Source organism: Rhinoderma darwinii, chromosome 7, assembly GCF_050947455.1.
Source record: "Rhinoderma darwinii isolate aRhiDar2 chromosome 7, aRhiDar2.hap1, whole genome shotgun sequence".
NCBI lineage: Eukaryota > Metazoa > Chordata > Amphibia > Anura > Rhinodermatidae > Rhinoderma > Rhinoderma darwinii.
In genome coordinates, this window is record NC_134693.1 from 92,872,201 (window position 1) to 92,891,500 (window position 19,300).

Below are 19,300 nucleotides of genomic sequence, written 5' to 3' on the forward strand. Positions count from 1 at the left end.
GCCCCCACCTCCCCTTGTAGACAGTGCCATACAGCCCCCATCTCCCCCTCTGTAGACAGTGCCATACAGCCCTCCACACCCCCCTTGTAAACTGTGCCATACAGCCCCCCACCTCCCTTGTAGACAGTGCCATACGGCGCCCCATTGTCCCCATGTAGACAGTGCATACAGCCCCCACCTCCCCCTCATACACAGTGCCCCCACCTCCCCTATGTAGACAGTGTCATACAGTCCCCACCTCCCCTTGTAGAGAGTGCCATACAGCCCCAACCTCCCCCTTGTAGACAGTGCCATACAGCCTCCACCTTCCCCCTTGTACAGTGCCCCCACCTCCCCCTTGTACACAGTGCCCACCACCTCCCCCTTATACACAGTGTCCCCACCTCCCCCTTGTACACAGTGCCCCGCACCTCCCCCTTGTACACAGTGCCCACCACCTCCCCCTTGTACACAGTGTCCCCACCTCCCCCTTGTACACAGTGCCCCGCACCTCCCCCTTGTACACAGTGCCCCCACCTCCCCCTTGTAGACAGTGTCATACAGCCCTCACCTCCTCCTTTTAGACAGTTTTATACAGTCCCCCTCCCCTTGTAGACAGTGCCATACAGCACCCCCACCTCGCCCTTGTACACAGTGCAGGAAGAGGGGTGGGGGGTGCTATCTACAAGGGGATTGCAAAAAATCTCCTCCTCCACACATCCACTTCGCGCTATGAGAAGGAGGAGAGACAGCATGGCCGTGGCAGTGGTTCAGAGGAGTGTCGCCGCACCCCCAGAGGGTTTTCATGGCACCCCGGTTGGGAACCACTGGCCTAGTAAATACCAGAGCACGGAGATACCTCTCTGCTCTGCTATTTTGTTCAATAGTATCTGGGTCCTTAGCAGGGCCGTGCTTACAGCTCACGCTGCACTAGGAACTAAGCCTGAATACGCCCCCATTAAAGGCCTATTTACTTTAGCCAATTATCATCATGATTCGCTATTTGCTGACCAATTATACTGATACTTGGTCAGTGTTAACAAAGGAGAAGGGCACACACGCCATACACTGACTGAATAATACCACCATTCACTGAATAATACCACCATACTTTGACTAGATAACACCGCCATACACTGAATAATACGACCATACTATGACTAGATAATATCGCCATACACTGACTGAATAATACCACCATACTGTGACAAGATAATACCACCATACACTAAATAATACCACCATACTGTGACTAAATAATACCACCATACACTGAATAATACCACCATACTGTGACTAAATAACACTGTCCTACACTGAATAAGACCACCATACTGTGACTAGATACCACCATACACTGACTGGATAATACCACCATACACTGAATAATACCACCATACTATGACTAGATAACACCGCCATACACTGACTGAATAATACCACCATACTGTGACTAGATAACACTGCCATACACTGACTGAATGATACCACCATACTGTAACTAGATAACACCGCCATAGACTGACTGAATAATTTAACCATACTGTGACTAAATAATACCATTATACACTGAATAATACCACCATACTGCGACTAGATAACACCGCCATACACTGAATAATACCACCATACTGTGACTAGATTACACCGCCATACACTGACTGAATAATACCACCATACTGTGACAAGATAATACCACCATACACTAAATAATACCACCATACTGTGACTAAATAATACCACCATACACGGAATAATACCACCATACAGTGACTAGATAACACCACCATACACTGACAGGATAATACCACCATACACTGAATAATACCATCATACTGTGACTAGATAACACCACCATACACTGACTGGATAATACCACCATAAACTGAATAATACTACCATACTGTGACTAAATAACACTGTCCTACACTGAATAAGACCACCATACTGTGACTAGATACCACCATACACTGACTGGATAATACCACCATACACTGAATAATACCACCATACTATGACTAGATAACACCGCCATACACTGACTGAATGATACCACCATACTGTAACTAGATAACACCGCCATAGACTGACTGAATAATTTCACCATACTGTGACTAAATAATACCATTATACACTGAATAATACCACCATACTGCGACTAGATAACACCGCCATACACTGAATAATACCACCATACTGTGACTAGATAACACCGCCATACACTGACTGAATAATACCACCATACTGTGACTAGATTACACCGCCATACACTGACTGAATAATACCACCATACTGTGACTAGATAATACCACCATACACTGAATAATACCACCATACTGTTGAGATAACACCGCCATACACTGAATCATACCACCATACTGTGACTAGATAATACCACCAAACACTGAATACTACCACCATACTGTGACTAAATAATACCACCAAGCACTGAATAATACCACCATACATTGGTGGTATTATCTAGTCAAAGTATGGTGGTATTATTCAGTGTATGGTCGTATTATCTAGTCACAGTATGGTGGTATTATTCTAACACTAAATAATACCACCAAACAATGACTAGATAATACTATGGGAAGAAAAAATATGTGTGCAACCTTGTGAACATTTCAAAATGCCTCATAGGGAAACTGTAATGACGGGGTAGGGAGACAGACAGGTGAGGCCTAATCTACCCGCCACTCAGTCCCTGCCTACTTGCACGGCCCGTCCTAGGTGACGGCGTACAACTGGGCGACGGTCCCTACGCTCAATATGTGCATGACAGACAAACAGACAAGGGTACACAGAAGCTAAGGGAATTTCGGCAGTTGCCCACGGCAACACCATGAGCAACAGGAGTAGTGAATGAGCTGAGTCAAACCAGGAGTGTACGAGGTACCAAACGCAGAGCAGGAGCGTAGTCAGTAAAGCGAGGGTCAAAATGAAGCAAGGTCAATAATAATAGCAGGAGCAGCAGAGCCAGGAAACAGGAAAGAATCACAGGCAAAGACAAGCAGGAAATGAAGGTATAAATAGACCGAGGGCGGGAGCTAGAACCGTCTGGCCAGGCTGTGATAGGTTCTCCCACTCCTCAGCCTACCAGCCTGAGTGGTAGCAGATCGAGTCACTCTATCAGTCCTAGGAGCAGGTGCAGACTGACTAACCACGGGTGTCGACACAGAAGCTGTGTCTGGCAGATCCTTTACAGTACCCCCCCTTTTATGAGGGGCCACTGAACCCTTTCTAGGTGGACCTGTCTTATTGGGGAACTGAAGATGGAACCTTCTGAGCAATACCCCAGCGTGAACATCCCGGGCGGGTACCCAGGTCCTCTCCTCAGGCCCGTATCCTCTCCAATGGACCAGGTACTGGAGGGAGCCTTGGACCATCCTGCTGTCCACAATCTTGGCCTCCTCGAATTCTACCCCTTCAAGGGTGAGAACAGGGACCGGAGGTTTCCTCGAGGTAGCCAAGGACGGGGAGCAGCGTTTCTGGAGGGAGGCATGAAACACGTCGTGTATTCGAAAAGACGGGGGTAACTCCAGTCAGAAGGAGACAGGGTTAAGGACCTCAATGACCTTGTACGGCCCTATATACCGGGGAGCACATTTTTTGGACGGGACTTTAAGGCGCAAATTTTTTGAAGACAGCCACACCAGATCCCCGACCACAAGCAAGGGGTTAGCAGAACGTCTTCTATCTGCCTGAGTCTTTTGTATGTTCTGGGACGCCTCTAGGTTCTTCTGAACCTGGGCCCAGACTGTGCATAGTTCCCGATGAACGACATCAAACCTCGGGATTGTTGGAACCACCAGGTGAAACGGAGGAGAACCGTAAATTAAACCCAAAATTACAGAAAAAGGGGGAGACCCCTGACGAGTTACTGACCCGGTTATTAAGGGAAAATTCGGCGAGGGAATCTCAGTTTCGTGAATTTCATAAGTGAACTTCATTCTAAGGGTGTTATTGTTAAGAATCATGAGAAAATAAAAAATATTGTCTTTTCACAATCCCATAGAATTAAAATATCATCAATATAACGACCCCAAAACAAAATGTGAGAAGTGTAAAATAAAAGATCTTCAGAAAAAACATGAAAATATTCCCACCACCCCAAAAATAAATTGGCGTAAGTGGGTGCACAGACTGTGCCCATCGCAGTGCCTTTTAATTAATGGTAAATTTTACCATCAAACATGAAATGGTTATGTGTTAAAAGAAATTCAAGGAGTGTAAGAACAAATTTTTTATGTGACTGAAACTGAATACCCCTGGTCCTGAGAAAATATTTGACTGCTGCAAGACCAAAATTGTGTTTTATATTGGTGTACAATGATTTTAGATCAATACTTGCAATAAGACTGGTCCATGAATTTTGTGGATCTTGTTGACAGTGTCTTTAGTATCCTGCAAAAAGGATGGAAGGGAAGTGACGAAGGACAATAAAATTTCATCAACATAAGTGCTGATCCCCTGTGTTAGGTTATCATTGCCCGACACTATAGGCCTGCCAGGGACCGGGCGAGAGGCCTTATGGACCTTCGGTAATGCATAGAAAGTAGCCAAGGTAGGTACAGGGTTAAACATTTATTTGAATTCATCTTGCGTTTTAGATTTTTGCTTCAGTGAGTATATTCCGTAATTGAGATAGAAATTTGTCAGTAGGATTGCTATCCAAAATTATATATGTGGTGGTATCACCAAGTAACCTCTGGACCATACTCATAGTCAGTGCAGTCCATGATCACTATGTTGCCACCTTTGTCTGATGACTTAAAAATAAGATCTTCATTTTTGGATAACTCTTCCAGGGCTAATTGTTCACTTTTACTAAGATTTTCAAAGACTCTAGCTTTATTTGTTCTAAGTTATCGTAAGTCAATGCTAACAATTTTTACAAAAGTATCTATATATGAATACTGTCAAAAGAGAGGTGTGTTTTTAGATTTAAGACGTAATGAAGAAAAGGGACCAATTGCCTCACTGGCTGGATATTCATTCTCATCATACAATTCCTCCAAAGCCCTAAGGGTACTCCTCTCTCTACGCTCAATATCACTAATATCATATAGATTTGCTTTATGATACTTATGTAATGCAAGTTTTCTAGCAAACAAATTTATATCTTTAATCTATAAAAATTTGTCATATGCAGAAGTCCCTACTAAACATGAGATATTCGTGCCGGCCTGATATGCCGTTACACCGATAGGGTTGGATGACATGACCGATGTTGAGGAGGTAAGTGAATTGGTAGATGAGGATGGTATTGTAGATATTATAGAGGGCCCCTCATAAATTGGATTTGGTCTGCATGATGCAGCGTTAGTGATATTAGGATGAGTATGAACTTGTGATCTAAATGTCTCAGAGAGTCCTGCTGTTTTTTTGGGATTTGGGAGGAATATAATTTTGATATCTAGAGATATAATTCCGTTCTAGAGATAGGTGCAGGTCCCAGATGTGGGATCCGCATCTATCTGACATTTATGACATATCCTTTGAATATGTCATAAATGGCCCTCATGGGCAAACCCCTTTAATCGATGGGTTCATATTAAGAAATGGATTCTTCTACACTATTGTCGGCGTATGCTTTTTTAGCACTATTATGTCTGCATGCCTTATTATCTTAAAATATCACCCAAAATGTATTTTTAAAAAACAAACTCGTGTGTGTGTTCAAGGCCGCCCTTAGGATAGATGGCGCCCCGTGCAAAATTATCTTTCGATGCCCCACCCCATCATAAAAAAAATGTAGTATAATGCCCCTTTAGTATACAGTATAATAATAATATTTATTAATATATTATAACCCCTTCAAGGATACAGTATTTTGTCCTCTAATTGTGCCCACTCAGTATTATGCCCCCTGAGTGCCACACCCAGTATATTGCCCCTGTAGTACCCCTAAACAGTATAATGTCTGCTTAGTGGCCTCCACACAGTACAATTCCCCCCTACCCTGGCTGTCACAAACAGCCCCCGCTTGTAGATAGTGCTCCCTTTTCATTGGGCCATACAGCCTCCCTGTAGACAATGCCATAATCCCCCACCTCCTCCCTGTAGACAGACAGTGCCATAATCCCCCACATCCTCCCTGTAAATAGTGCCATAATCCCTCACCTCCTCCCTGTGGACAGTGCCATACATCCCCCCACCTCCCCCATGTAGACAGTGCCATTCAGCCCCCCACATCCCCCTTGTAGACAGTGCCCGCCAAACAAAAATAGTTGTACTCACCTAGGCCCCATTCTCACAATGAACTGAGCTGCTCCACAACGCCGACGACGGGATCCTTGCATAGGCCGGCGTGATCCTGTAGCCTAGTACAGAGTTTCCCAACCTTTTCGAGGCACGCCTGGGGAAAAAAAAGCAGCCCCCCACTCACAGTAAAATGACCATCAGCCCCCTCACAGTAAAATGACCATCAGTCCCCACTCACAGTAAAATGACCATCAGCCCCCCTAATAAAGTGACCATCAGCCCCCCCACTCACAGTAAAATGACCATCAGCCCGCCACTCACAGTAAAATCACCATGAGCCCGCCACTCACAGTAAAATGACCATCAGCCTGCCACTCACAGATGCCCCCTGTAGATAGTGCCACACAGCCCTCTGTAGATAGTGCCCCACAGCCCCTTGTAGGTAGTGCACCACAGCCCCCTTGTAGGTAGTGCCACACAGCCCCTTTGTAGGTAGTGCCACACAGCCCCCTTGTAGGTTTTGTCACACAGCCCCCTTGTAGGGGTAGGGCCACACAGCCCCTTGTAGATAGTGCCACACAGATCCCTCGTAGGTAGTGCCACACAGCCCCCTGTAGGTAGTGCGACACAGTCCCCTTGTAGGTAGTGTCACACAGACCCCTTGTAGATAGTGCCACATAGCCACCTTGTAGGTAGTTCTAAACACCCCCTTGTAGGTAGTGCCACACAGCCCCCTTCCTGTAGATAGCACCACTGTAGTTCTCTGAAGGAGCGGAATTCCCCCTGTGGCCGGGGATTCCACTACTGAACGGAGCGCTTCAAGTCTCTGTTCATATATGGACAGTGACATCAGGGGCAACTCTAGAAGCGGAATCCCCATCCACAGCGTTGCAGTCGCTGTGACCGGGATTCCAGACCAGGAGAAGCCTGACATCTCTGTCCATTTATGGACATTGACGTCAGGGGCTCCTCCTAGAGTGGAATCTCCAGTCACAGCGTCGGGGATGCCACTCCAGGGGAAGCGCCTGATGTTTCTGTACATTTATAGACAGTGACATCAGGGGCTTCTACTGGAGTTAAAGCCCCGGTTACAGCGTCGGCAACGCTGTGGTCGGGGATTCAGTTTCAGGAGATACCTCCCTGCTCTGCTATAGTGTTCAATAGTATTTGCATCTTAACCCCTTAAGGACACAGCCTGTTTTGGCCTTAAGGACACAGCCTATTTTTTCAAATCTGACATGTGTTACTTTATGTTGTAATAACTCCGGAATGCTTTTACCTAGCCAAGCGATTCTGAGATTGTTTTCTCGTGACACATTGGACTTTATGATACTGAAAAAATGTTGTCGTTAAATTCAATATTTATTTGTAAAAAACACCAAAATTTAGAGAAAATTTGCAAAAATCTGCATTTTTCTAAATTGTAATGTATCTGCTTGTAAAACAGATAGTTATACCACACAAAATAGTTACTAGTTAACATTTCCTATATGTCTACTTTATGTTTGCATTGTTTTTTGAACGTGCTTTTATTTTTCTAGGACGTTACAAGGCTTATAACTTTAGCAGCAATTTATCATATTTTCAAGAAAATTTCAAAAGGCTATTTTTTCAGGGACCAGTTCAGTTCTGAAGTGGCTTTGAGGGCCTTATATATTAGAAACCCCCTATAAAACACCCCATTTTAAAAACTGCACCCCTTAAAGTACTCAAAACAGCATTCAGAAATTATTTGAACCCTTTAGGCATTTCACAAGAAATAAAGCAAAGTAGAGGTGAAATTTACAAATTTCAATTTTTTTTTACTAAATTCATTTGTAATACAGTTTTTTCTGTAACACAGAAGGTTTTACCCGAGAAATGTAACTCAATATTTATTGCCCAGATTCTGCAATTTTTAGAAATATCCCACATGTGGTCCTAGTGCGGTAAAGGACCGAAACACCGGCCTCAGAAGCAAAGGAGCACCTGGTGGATTTTGGGGCCTCTATTTTATTAGAATATATTTTAGGCACCATGTCAGGTTTGAAGAGGTCTTGTGGTGCCAAAACAACGGAAACCCCCCAAAAGTGACCCGATTTTGGAAACTACACCCCTGAAGGAATTTTTCTAGGGGTATAGTTAGCATTTTTAGGTCACAGGTTTTTTGCTAAATTTATTGGAACTTGTCTGTGAAAATGAAAATCTACTTTTTTTCTGAAAAAACATACGATGTTTTCGTTTTTACAAGGAATAAAGGAGAAAAAGCACCCCAACATTTGTAAAGCAATGTCTCCCGATTACGGCAATACCCCATATGTGGTAATAAACTGCTGTTTGGACCCACGGCAGGGCTCAGAAGGGAACTAGGGCCATTTGGATTTTGGAGCGCAGATTTTGCTGGAATGGTTTTCGGTGCCATGTCGTGTTTGCAAAGCCCTGGAGGGACCATAACAGTGGAAACTCCCCAAAAGTGACCCCATTTTGGAAACTACACCCCTCAAGGATTTTTTCAAGAGGTATATTTAGCATTTTTAGCCCACAGATTTTTTGCTAAATTTATTGGAACTGGTCTGTGAAAATGAAAATCTACTTTTTTTCTGGAAAAACATACAATGTTTTAGATTTTACAAGGAATAAAGGAGAAAAAGCACCCCAACATTTGTAAAGCAATGTCTCCCGATTACGGCAATACCCCATATGTGGTAATAAACTGCTGTTTGGACCCACAGCGGGGCTCAGAAGGGAAGGAGGGCCATTTGGATTTTGGAGCGCAGATTTTGCTGGAATGGTTTTCGGTGCCATGCCGTGTTTGCAAAGCCCTGAAGGGACCATAACAGTGGAAACTCCCCAAAAGTGACCCCATTTTGGAAACTACACCCCTCAAGGAATTTTTCTTGGGGTATAGTTAGCATTTTGACACTACACGGTTTTTGCTGAATCTATGGGAATTATGCCGTGAAATTGAAAATCTAAATTTTTTCTAATAAAATGTAGTTTTAGCTCAGATTTTTTCATTTTTACAACAGATAAAGGAGAAAAAACACCCCAATATTTGTAAAGCAAACTCTTCTGAGCACAGCAATACCCCATATGTGGTAATAAACTGCTGTTTGGACCCACAGCGGGGCTCAGAAGGGAACGAGGGCCATTTGGATTTTGGAGCGCAGATTTTGCTGGAATGGTTTTCGGTGCCATGTCGTGTTTGCTGCAGAGCCCTGGAGGGATCATAACAGTGGAAACTCCCCAAAAGTGACCCCATTTGGTAAACTACACCCCTCAAGGCATTTATCATTTGCCTGGACATATGACGGCTTAGGAGTGAAAGGCGCATGTGAGACGAATTTTGGTGATTTTCGCAGCATTAGCCCACAACGGCAGGGCTCTGGGGTCAAATAGTAAAACAAACCCCCAAGTAGTGACCCCCATTTTGGAAACTGCACCCCTGAAGGCATTTTATTAACGGGTGTAGTGAGCATTTTGACCACACAGGTTTTTTTTTTTTTCTATTAGAAATGAATGCTCAGTGGATGGTGCAAAGTGAAAATTGCAAATTTCCACAGGTATATGCCATTTTAGTGCACAATATTTTGTGCCCAGTTCGTGCCACTGAAGACAAATACCTCAAACTGTTAAGCGGGTTCTCCCGGGTATGGCGATGCCATATATGTGGACGTACACTGCTGCTTGGGCACGCTGCAGGGCGCACCATTTGGCTTTTGGAGCGTGGATTTTGCTCGCTAGTTGTTTTGTTTGGGGTATTGCTGGTATTTCAGTTTATGATGTGGGGGCATATGTAAGCTGTGTGGAGTACATCAGGGTATAATAAGAGAGTATAATAATGCGGTAAATAAATAATAATCCGCAGATATGTGGCCGGTGTCGCACTGATAAATGGCGCCCGATATTATCCGCTTTTGGACACTCTGCACATTTTGCATCGCCATATTCTGAGAGCCAAAACGTCTTTATTTTTTTTCCCTGGAGCTGGGTGAGGGCTTATTTGTTGCGGGACAATCTGTAGATCTCATTGGCACCATTTTGGGGTACATGCAATTTTTTGATCACTTTGTATTAAATTTTTTTGGCAAGCAAGGTGACCAAAAACCTGCAATTCTGATGATTTTTATTATTTTTTTTACGGCGTTCGCCATGCGCTATGAATGACAATTTTACGTTATTCTGCGGGTCGGTATGATTACGGCGATACCATATATATATAGTTTTTCTTAAGTTTTGCAGCGTCTGCACGATAAAATCACTTTTGTTTCAAATAATTTATTTTTGGTGTCACCAGATTCTGAGAGCCATAACATTTTTATTTTTCCGTCAAAAAAGCTGCGGGAGGGCTTGTTTTTTGCGGGACGGGCTGCGTTTTTTAATGGTATAATTTTGGGGTACATGCAACTTTTAGATCCCTTTTTTTATTCTGTTTTGCAAGGGGTAGTGGCTAACAAACAGCGATTCTGGAATAGTTTTTTATTTAATTTTTTTACGGTGTTCACCGTACGGGTAAAATAGCGTGATATTTTTTATAGTTTGGGTCGTTACGGACGCGGGGATACCACATATGTGTACTTTTATTTATGTTTTTTGTTTTTTCCTATAATAAAAGACTTATTATAGGAAAAAAGGCTGTTATAGTGTTTTTTAACATGAAACGTATTTTTTTTTTACTTTTTTACAACATTTTTATTAACTTGTTTTAACTTTTACTTTTGTCCCACTAGGGAACTTGAAGGCATGAAGCCCTGATCGCTATTCTAATACACTGCACTACCTACATAGTGCAGTGTATTAGAGCTGTCAGCTATTCACTGACAGCAAGCCTATTAGGCTTCGCCTCCCGGCGGGGCCTAATAGGCTTCCGTACTAGGAAGCGATTGTTAGGCTATGGTTGCCATAGCAACCATCAGAACACTCGCGGGTGCCGATGGTTGTTATTAGCAACCATAGGGTACGATCTAAGGGGTTAATCGGCCGGATCGGAGCCTTGCTCCGGTCCTGGCCGTTAGGGCACGATGTCAGCTGTGACAAACAGCTGACACCCGCGCCCGTGGCAACCATCGTGGTTGCCGACAGGGCTACAAGCCACTTCGATGCATCGATCACGTTTATCGATGCATCGAAGGGGTTAATCGGGCGGATCGGAGCCTAGCTCCGGTCCTGGCCGTTGCAGAGGGGCGTCGGGCAGCTGATTCCCGGCGGTGATAACGCTGGCTCAGCTTCTGAGCCAGCGTCATCACATACACACGTCATAGAGCTGTGATTGGTCAGTCTGCTTTGACTGACCAATCACAGCGATCGCCGGCAGGAGACCGCTGTGAATGGTCCCCTGCCGTCTTACTGTGCCGATCAACTGTCATAAACAGTTGACGGCACAGTTCTGTCACCTTGTCCTTTGACAGGGTGACAGTTTTTAGCCAGGACGCACCGGTACGTCCCTGTGCCTTAAAGCACTTCAATGCAGGACGTACCGGTACGTCCTGGTGCGCTAAGGGGTTAAGGAAGCAGATACTATTAAAGAGGCTCTGTCACCACATTATAAGTGCCCTATCTCCTACATAAGGAGATGGGTGCTATAATGTAGGTGACAGCATTGTTTTTTCTTTAGAAAAACAATCTATTTTTACCACGTTAGGAGCAATTTTAGCTTTATGCTAATTACTTTCTTAATGCCCAAGTGGGCGTGTTTTTACTTTAGACCAAGTGGGCGTTGTAAAGAAGAGTGTATGACGCTGACCAATCAGCATCATGCACTTCTCTCCATTCATTTAGTCAGCGCATAGTGACACTGCATTGTTCACTATGTGCTGTCTTATACTGACATATTTACATTGCTCTAGTGTTTAGACAGTGAGTAGACATTCCTTCCAGCCAGGACGGGATGTCTATTCACAATCCTGGCACTTCGGTAACGCAGAGCAAGCGTAATCCCACGAGATCACACTGTAAATGACAGGTTACAGCGAGATTACGCTTTGCTCTGCTGTAAGTACCACAGAAACATTAACAAAGTGCAGGGATTGTGAATAGACATCCCGTCCTGGCTGGAAGAAATGTCTACTTACTGTCTAAACACTTCAGTAAAGTAAATATGTCAGTATAAGTCAGGACATAGTGAATAACGCAGTGTCACTATGCGCTGACTAAATGAATGGAGAGAAGTGAATGACGTTGATTGGTCAGTGTCATACACTCCTCTGTACAAGGCCCACTTGTTCTAAAGTAAAAATAAGCCCACTTGGGCATTAAGAAAGTAATTAGCATAAAGCTAAAAATCGCTCCTAACGTGGTAAAAATAGATAGTTTTTCTAAGCACTGCTGTCACCTACATTACAGCACCCATCTCCTTATGTGGAAGATAGGGCACTTATAATGTGATGACAGAGTCTTTTTAAATGTGGCATCGCTACCGCTGTAGCATGCCCGATGTCACTGCTAGCAGCTGCTTTGGCCGCTTCAGCGGTAGCAACGCCACTGAGAGAAGAAGAGCTCGGGCGGAAAGGCAGCTGCTGATTCTGAAACAAGCAGGGGAAGAGAGCCAGCGCAGCTTCCCACTGCTGGAGTGATGCGCCCTGTGCAATAGCACAGGTCGCACACCCCTAAGGCTGGCCCTGTGTGTGTTTATGTAATTGACACACAAGAGCCTTTTATACTAACATTCTATTCTATATTCTAATATGGCCTTTCTTTTTGTGTGTGTGTTCAGGGCCACCCTTAGGATAGATGGCGCCCCGTGCAAAATTATCTTTCGGCGCCCTACCCCATCATAAAAAAATGCCCCATGAAAAAGCATAGTGCCCCCACACAAACTAATGCCCCTTTAGTGCCACACACACACACACACACACACACACACACACACACACAGCATAATGCCCCTTTAGTGCCCCCATACAGTATAATAATAATATTTAATAATATATTATAACCCCTTCAAGGACACGGTATGTTGTCCTCTTATTGTGCCCACACAGTATTATGCCCCCTAAGTGCCACACACATTACATTGCACCCTGTAGTGCCCCTGCACAGTATAATGTCCGCTTAGTGGCCCCCACACAGTATAATGCCCCTCTCCCCTGGTTGCCACACATAGCCCCCCCTTGTAGATAGTGCCCCCTGTAGATTGGGCCATACAGCCTCCCTGTAGACAGTGCCATAATCCCCCACCTCCTCCTTGTAGACAGTGCCATACAGCCCTCCACCTCCCCGTTGTAGACAGTGCCATACAGCCCCCACCTCCCCTTGTAGATAGTGCAATACAGCCCCCATCTCCCCCTCTGTAGACAGTGCCATACAGCCCTCCACACCCCCCTTGTAAACTCTGCCATACAGCCCCCCACCTCCCTTGTAGACAGTGCCATACGGCGCCCCATTGTCCCCATGTAGACAGTGCATACAGCCCCCACCTCCCCCTCATACACAGTGCCCCCACCTCCCCTATGTAGACAGTGTCATACAGTCCCCACCTCCCCTTGTAGAGAGTGGCATACAGCCCCAACCTCCCCCTTGTAGACAGTGCCATACAGCCTCCACCTTCCCCCTTGTACAGTGCCCCCACCTCCCCCTTGTACACAGTGCCCACCACCTCCCCCTTATACACAGTGTCCCCACCTCCGCCTTGTACACAGTGCCCCGCACCTCCCCCTTGTACACAGTGCCCACCACCTCCCCCTTGTACACAGTGTCCCCACCTCCCCCTTGTACACAGTGCCCCGCACCTCCCCCTTGTACACAGTGCCCCCACCTCCCCCTTGTAGACAGTGTCATACAGCCCTCACCTCCCCCTTTTAGACAGTTTTATACAGTCCCCCTCCCCTTGTAGACAGTGCCATACAGCACCCCCACCTCGCCCTTGTACACAGTGCAGGAAGAGGGGTGGGGGGTGCTATCTACAAGGGGATTGCAAAAAATCTCCTACTCCACACATCCACTTCGCGCTATGAGAAGGAGTAGAGACAGCATGGCCGTGGCAGTGGTTCAGAGGAGTGTCGCCGCACCCCCAGAGGGTTTTCATGGCACCCCGGTTGGGAACCACTTTCCTAGTAAATACCAGAGCACGGAGATACCTCTCTGCTCTGCTATTTTGTTCAATAGTATCTGGGTCCTTAGCAGGGCCGTGCTTACAGCTCACGCTGCACTAGGAACTAAGCCTAAATACGCCCCCATTAAAGGCCTATTTACTTTAGCCAATTATCATCATGATTCGCTATTTGCTGACCAATTATACTGATACTTGGTCAGTGTTAACAAAGGAGAAGATCAATGATAAAATCTTTGTTTATCGTTACTCTGCAATTGTGATGTAAAACTAATTGTTATCAGTGACAAAATTGAAAGATGTAAATGCCGCTCATAGTGAAATTTACACTCAACATTTCTGCCTAGTGCACAGTCTTGTCCTGGTGTCAGGTGGTGTGGACTGTGTTCCCCAAAACTGTACTTGGAAATACAGGGCACACACGCCATACACTGACTGAATAATACCATCATTCACTGAATAATACCACCATACTTTGACTAGATAACACCGCCATACACTGAATAATACGACCATACTATGACTAGATAATATCGCCATACACTGACTGAATAATACCACCATACTGTGACAAGATAATACCACCATACACTAAATAATACCACCATACTGTGACTAAATAATACCACCATACACTGAATAATACCACCATACTGTGACTAGATAACACCACCATACACTGACTGGATAATACCACCATACACTGAATAATACCACCATACTGTGACTAAATAACACTGTCCTACACTGAATAAGACCACCATACTGTGACTAGATACCACCATACACTGACTGGATAATACCACCATACACTGAATAATACCACCATACTATGAATAGATAACACCGCCATACACTGACTGAATAATACCACCATACTGTGACTAGATAACACTGCCATACACTGACTGAATGATACCACCATACTGTAACTAGATAACACCGCCAAAGACTGACTGAATAATTTCACCATACTGTGACTAAATAATACCATTATACACTGAATAATACCACCATACTGCGACTAGATAACACCGTCATACACTGAATAATACCACCATACTGTGACTAGATTACACCGCCATACACTGACTGAATAATACCACCATACTGTGACAAGATAATACCACCATACACTAAATAATACCACCATACTGTGACTAAATAATACCACCATACACTGAATAATACCACCATACTGTGACTAGATAACACCACCATACACTGACAGGATAATACCACCATACACTGAATAATACCACCATACTGTGACTAGATAACACCACCATACACTAACTGGATAATACCACCATACACTGAATAATACTACCATACTGTGACTAAATAACACTGTCCTACACTGAATAAGACCACCATACTGTGACTAGATACCACCATACACTGACTGGATAATACCACCATACACTGAATAATACCACCATATTATGACTAGATAACACCGCCATACACTGACTGAATAATACCACCATACTGTGACTAGATAACATTGCCATACACTGACTAAATGATACCACCATACTGCAACTAGATAACACCGCCATAGACTGACTGAATAATTTCACCATACTGTGACTAAATAATACCATTATACACTGAATAATACCACCATACTGCGACTAGATAACACCGCCATACACTGAATAATACCACCATACTGTGACTAGATAACACCGCCATACACTGACTGAATAATATCACCATACTGTGACTAGATTACACCGCCATACACTGACTGAATAATACCACCATACTGTGACTAGATAATACCACCATACACTGAATAATACCACCATACTGTTGAGATAAAACCGCCATACACTGAATCATACCACCATACTGTGACTAGATAATACCACCAAACACTGAATACTACCACCATACTGTGACTAAATAATACCACCAAGCACTGAATAATACCACCATACATTGGTGGTATTATCTAGTCAAAATATGGTGGTATTATTCAGTGTATGGTGGTATTATCTAGTCACAGTATGGTGGTATTATTCTAACACTAAATAATACGACCATACAATGACTAGATAATACTATGGGAAGAAAAAATATGTGTGCAACCTTGTGAACATTTCAAAATGCCTCATAGGGAAACTGTAATGACGGGGTAGGGAGACAGACAGGTGAGGCCTAATCTACCCGCCACTCAGTCCCTGCCTACTTGCACGGTCCGTCCTAGGTGACGGCGTACAACTGGGCGACGGTCCCTACGCTTAATATGTGCATGACAGACAAACAGACAAGGGTACACAGAAGCTAAGGGAATTGCGGCAGTTGCCCACGGCAACACCGTGAGCAACAGGAGTAGTGAACGAGCTGAGTCAAACCAGGAGTGTACGAGGTACCAAACGCAGAGCAGGAGCGTAGTCAGTAAAGCGAGGGTCAAAATGAAGCACGGTCAATAATAATAGCAGGAGCAGCAGGGCCAGGAAACAGGAAAGAATCACAGGCAAAGACAAGCAGGAAATGAAGGTATAAATAGACCGAGGGCGGGAGCTAGAACCGTCTGGCCAGGCTGTGATAGGTTCTCCCACTCCTGAGCCTACCAGCCTGAGTGGTAGCAGATCGAGTCACTCTATCAGACCTAGGAGCAGGTGCAGACTGACTAACCACGGGTGTCGACACAGAAGCTGTGTCTGGCAGATCCTTTACAGTACCCCCCCCCTTTTATGAGGGGCCACTGAACCCTTTCTAGGTGGACCTGTCTTATTGGGGAACTGAAGATGGAACCTTCTGAGCAATACCCCAGCGTGAACATCCCGGGCGGGTACCCAGGTCCTCTCCTCAGGCCCGTATCCTCTCCAATGGACCAGGTACTGGAGGGAGCCTTGGACCATCCTGCTGTCCACAATCTTGGCCACCTCGAATTCTACCCCTTCAAGGGTGAGAACAGGGACCGGAGGTTTCCTCGAGGTAGCCAAGGACGGGGAGCAGCGTTTCAGGAGGGAGGCATGAAACACGTCGTGTATTCGAAAAGACGGGGGTAACTCCAGTCAGAAGTAGACAGGGTTAAGGACCTCAATGACCTTGTACGGCCCTATATACCGGGGAGCACATTTTTTGGACGGGACTTTAAGGCGCAAATTTTTTGAAGACAGCCACACCAGATCCCCGACCACAAGCAAGGGGTTAGCAGAACGTCTTCTATCTGCCTGAGTCTTTTGTATGTTCTGGGACGCCTCTAGGTTCTTCTGAACCTGGGCCCAGACTGTGCATAGTTCCCGATGAACGACATCTACCTCGGGATTGTTGGAACCACCAGGTGAAACGGAGGAGAACCGTAAATTAAACCCAAAATTACAGAAAAAGGGGGAGACCCCTGACGAGTTACTGACCCGGTTATTAAGGGAAAATTCGGCGAGGGAAATAAAGGAGACCCAATCATATTGACAGACAGAGATAAAACACCTTAAATATTGTTCTAGAGACTGATTAGTCCTCTCGGTTTGGCCATTAGTTTCAGGATGGAAGGCCGAGGAGAAGGACAGGTCAATCTCCAACTTATTACAGAAAGCTCTCCAAAACAATGAAACAAATTGTAACCCTCTGGCAGGATGTGTTTGACAAACAAGGTAGCTAACGTCTTGGCATTGGGTAGTTTCTTGAGGGGCACAAAGTGGCACATTGTCACGGAGCGGGTTAGTGGACCCACTAGGCCGTACCGCCGCAGCGGGGAGGCAGCTGGACAAACAACAGGACACCCCAGAAATACAATGTCCCGCACAAGGGCACCTGAATAGTCCAGATGGTGGCCGCAGCTCTGGCACAGATGAGATGGGTGCAGCAGATGGCGCCAAACGTGGCGGATGACACAGGAGCCGCAAGTTGCGCCAGACGTGGCGGATTCCTCCGGACGTGGCAGATAAAACAGGACGTGGCGGATTCCTCCGGACGTGGCAGATTCCTCTGGACGTAGCAGATGACACAGGACGTGGCGGATTCCTCCAGACGTGGGAGATGACACAGGATGTGGCGGATTCCTCCAGACGTGGCAGATGACACAGGACGTGGCAGATTCCTCTGGACGTGGCAGATGACACAGGACGTGGCAGATTCCTCTTGACGTGGCAGATGACACAGGACGTGGCACAACTTGATACTAGGGCAAAGCACGGGAAACAGGAACGGGGAACAAGGTACGGGAAACAACAGGAACGGGAAAAACTAAGGGACCATTTGCAAGACAGACCCACTAGGCCGTACCGCCGAAGCGGGGAGGCAGCTGGCCAAACAACAGGACACCCCAGAAATACAATGTCCCGCACAAGGGTACCTGAATAGTCCAGATGGTGGCCGCAGCTCTGGCACAGATGAGATGGGTGCAGCAGATGGCGCCAAACGTGGCGGATGTCACAGGAGCCGCAAGTTGCGCCAGACGTGGCGGATTCCTCCAGATGTGGCAGATAACACAGGACGTCCTGTGTCATCTGCCACGTCCGGAGGAATCCGCCACGTCCTGTGTCATCTGCCACATCCGGAGGAATTCGCCACGTCCTGTGTTATCTGCCATAGCCCATCAGCTGCTTGCTCCGTCCACAGTCATCACCGCACCCATTCCTGCGGTTCTGCCTGCTACACTTCCTGTCTGTACCGGTACCAACCCCCTGTGTTTCTTGCCGCTACCTCCACGCTATGACGGAGATCCGAGGTCCTGCAGGGGATTTTTGAATCAGTGCCTGATCCATTTCAGACTACATGCCAGGTCCTTCTGATCGGATGACGTCAGGATCGCCTTTATCATCTCTCTCCTTACCGGCAAAGCCCTGGCATGGGCCAATCCTCTGTGGGAACATCAGGGACCAGAGAGCCGGGACTTGCAGTGCTTCTTACAGACCTTCCGCTCGATCTTTGAGGATCCTGGGAGAGTTTCTTCGGCCGCTGCATCCTTGCTGACCCTACACCAGGGAGTCCTCATTCTGGCAGGGACTGTCTTCAGGGATCAAGGACGAGCTGGCTGCTCGCGATCTGCCATCTACCCTGGACGATCTTATCCTACTCGCCTCCCGTGTCGACATGAGGATCCGGGAACGTTCCCAAGAGGTTCTCCAG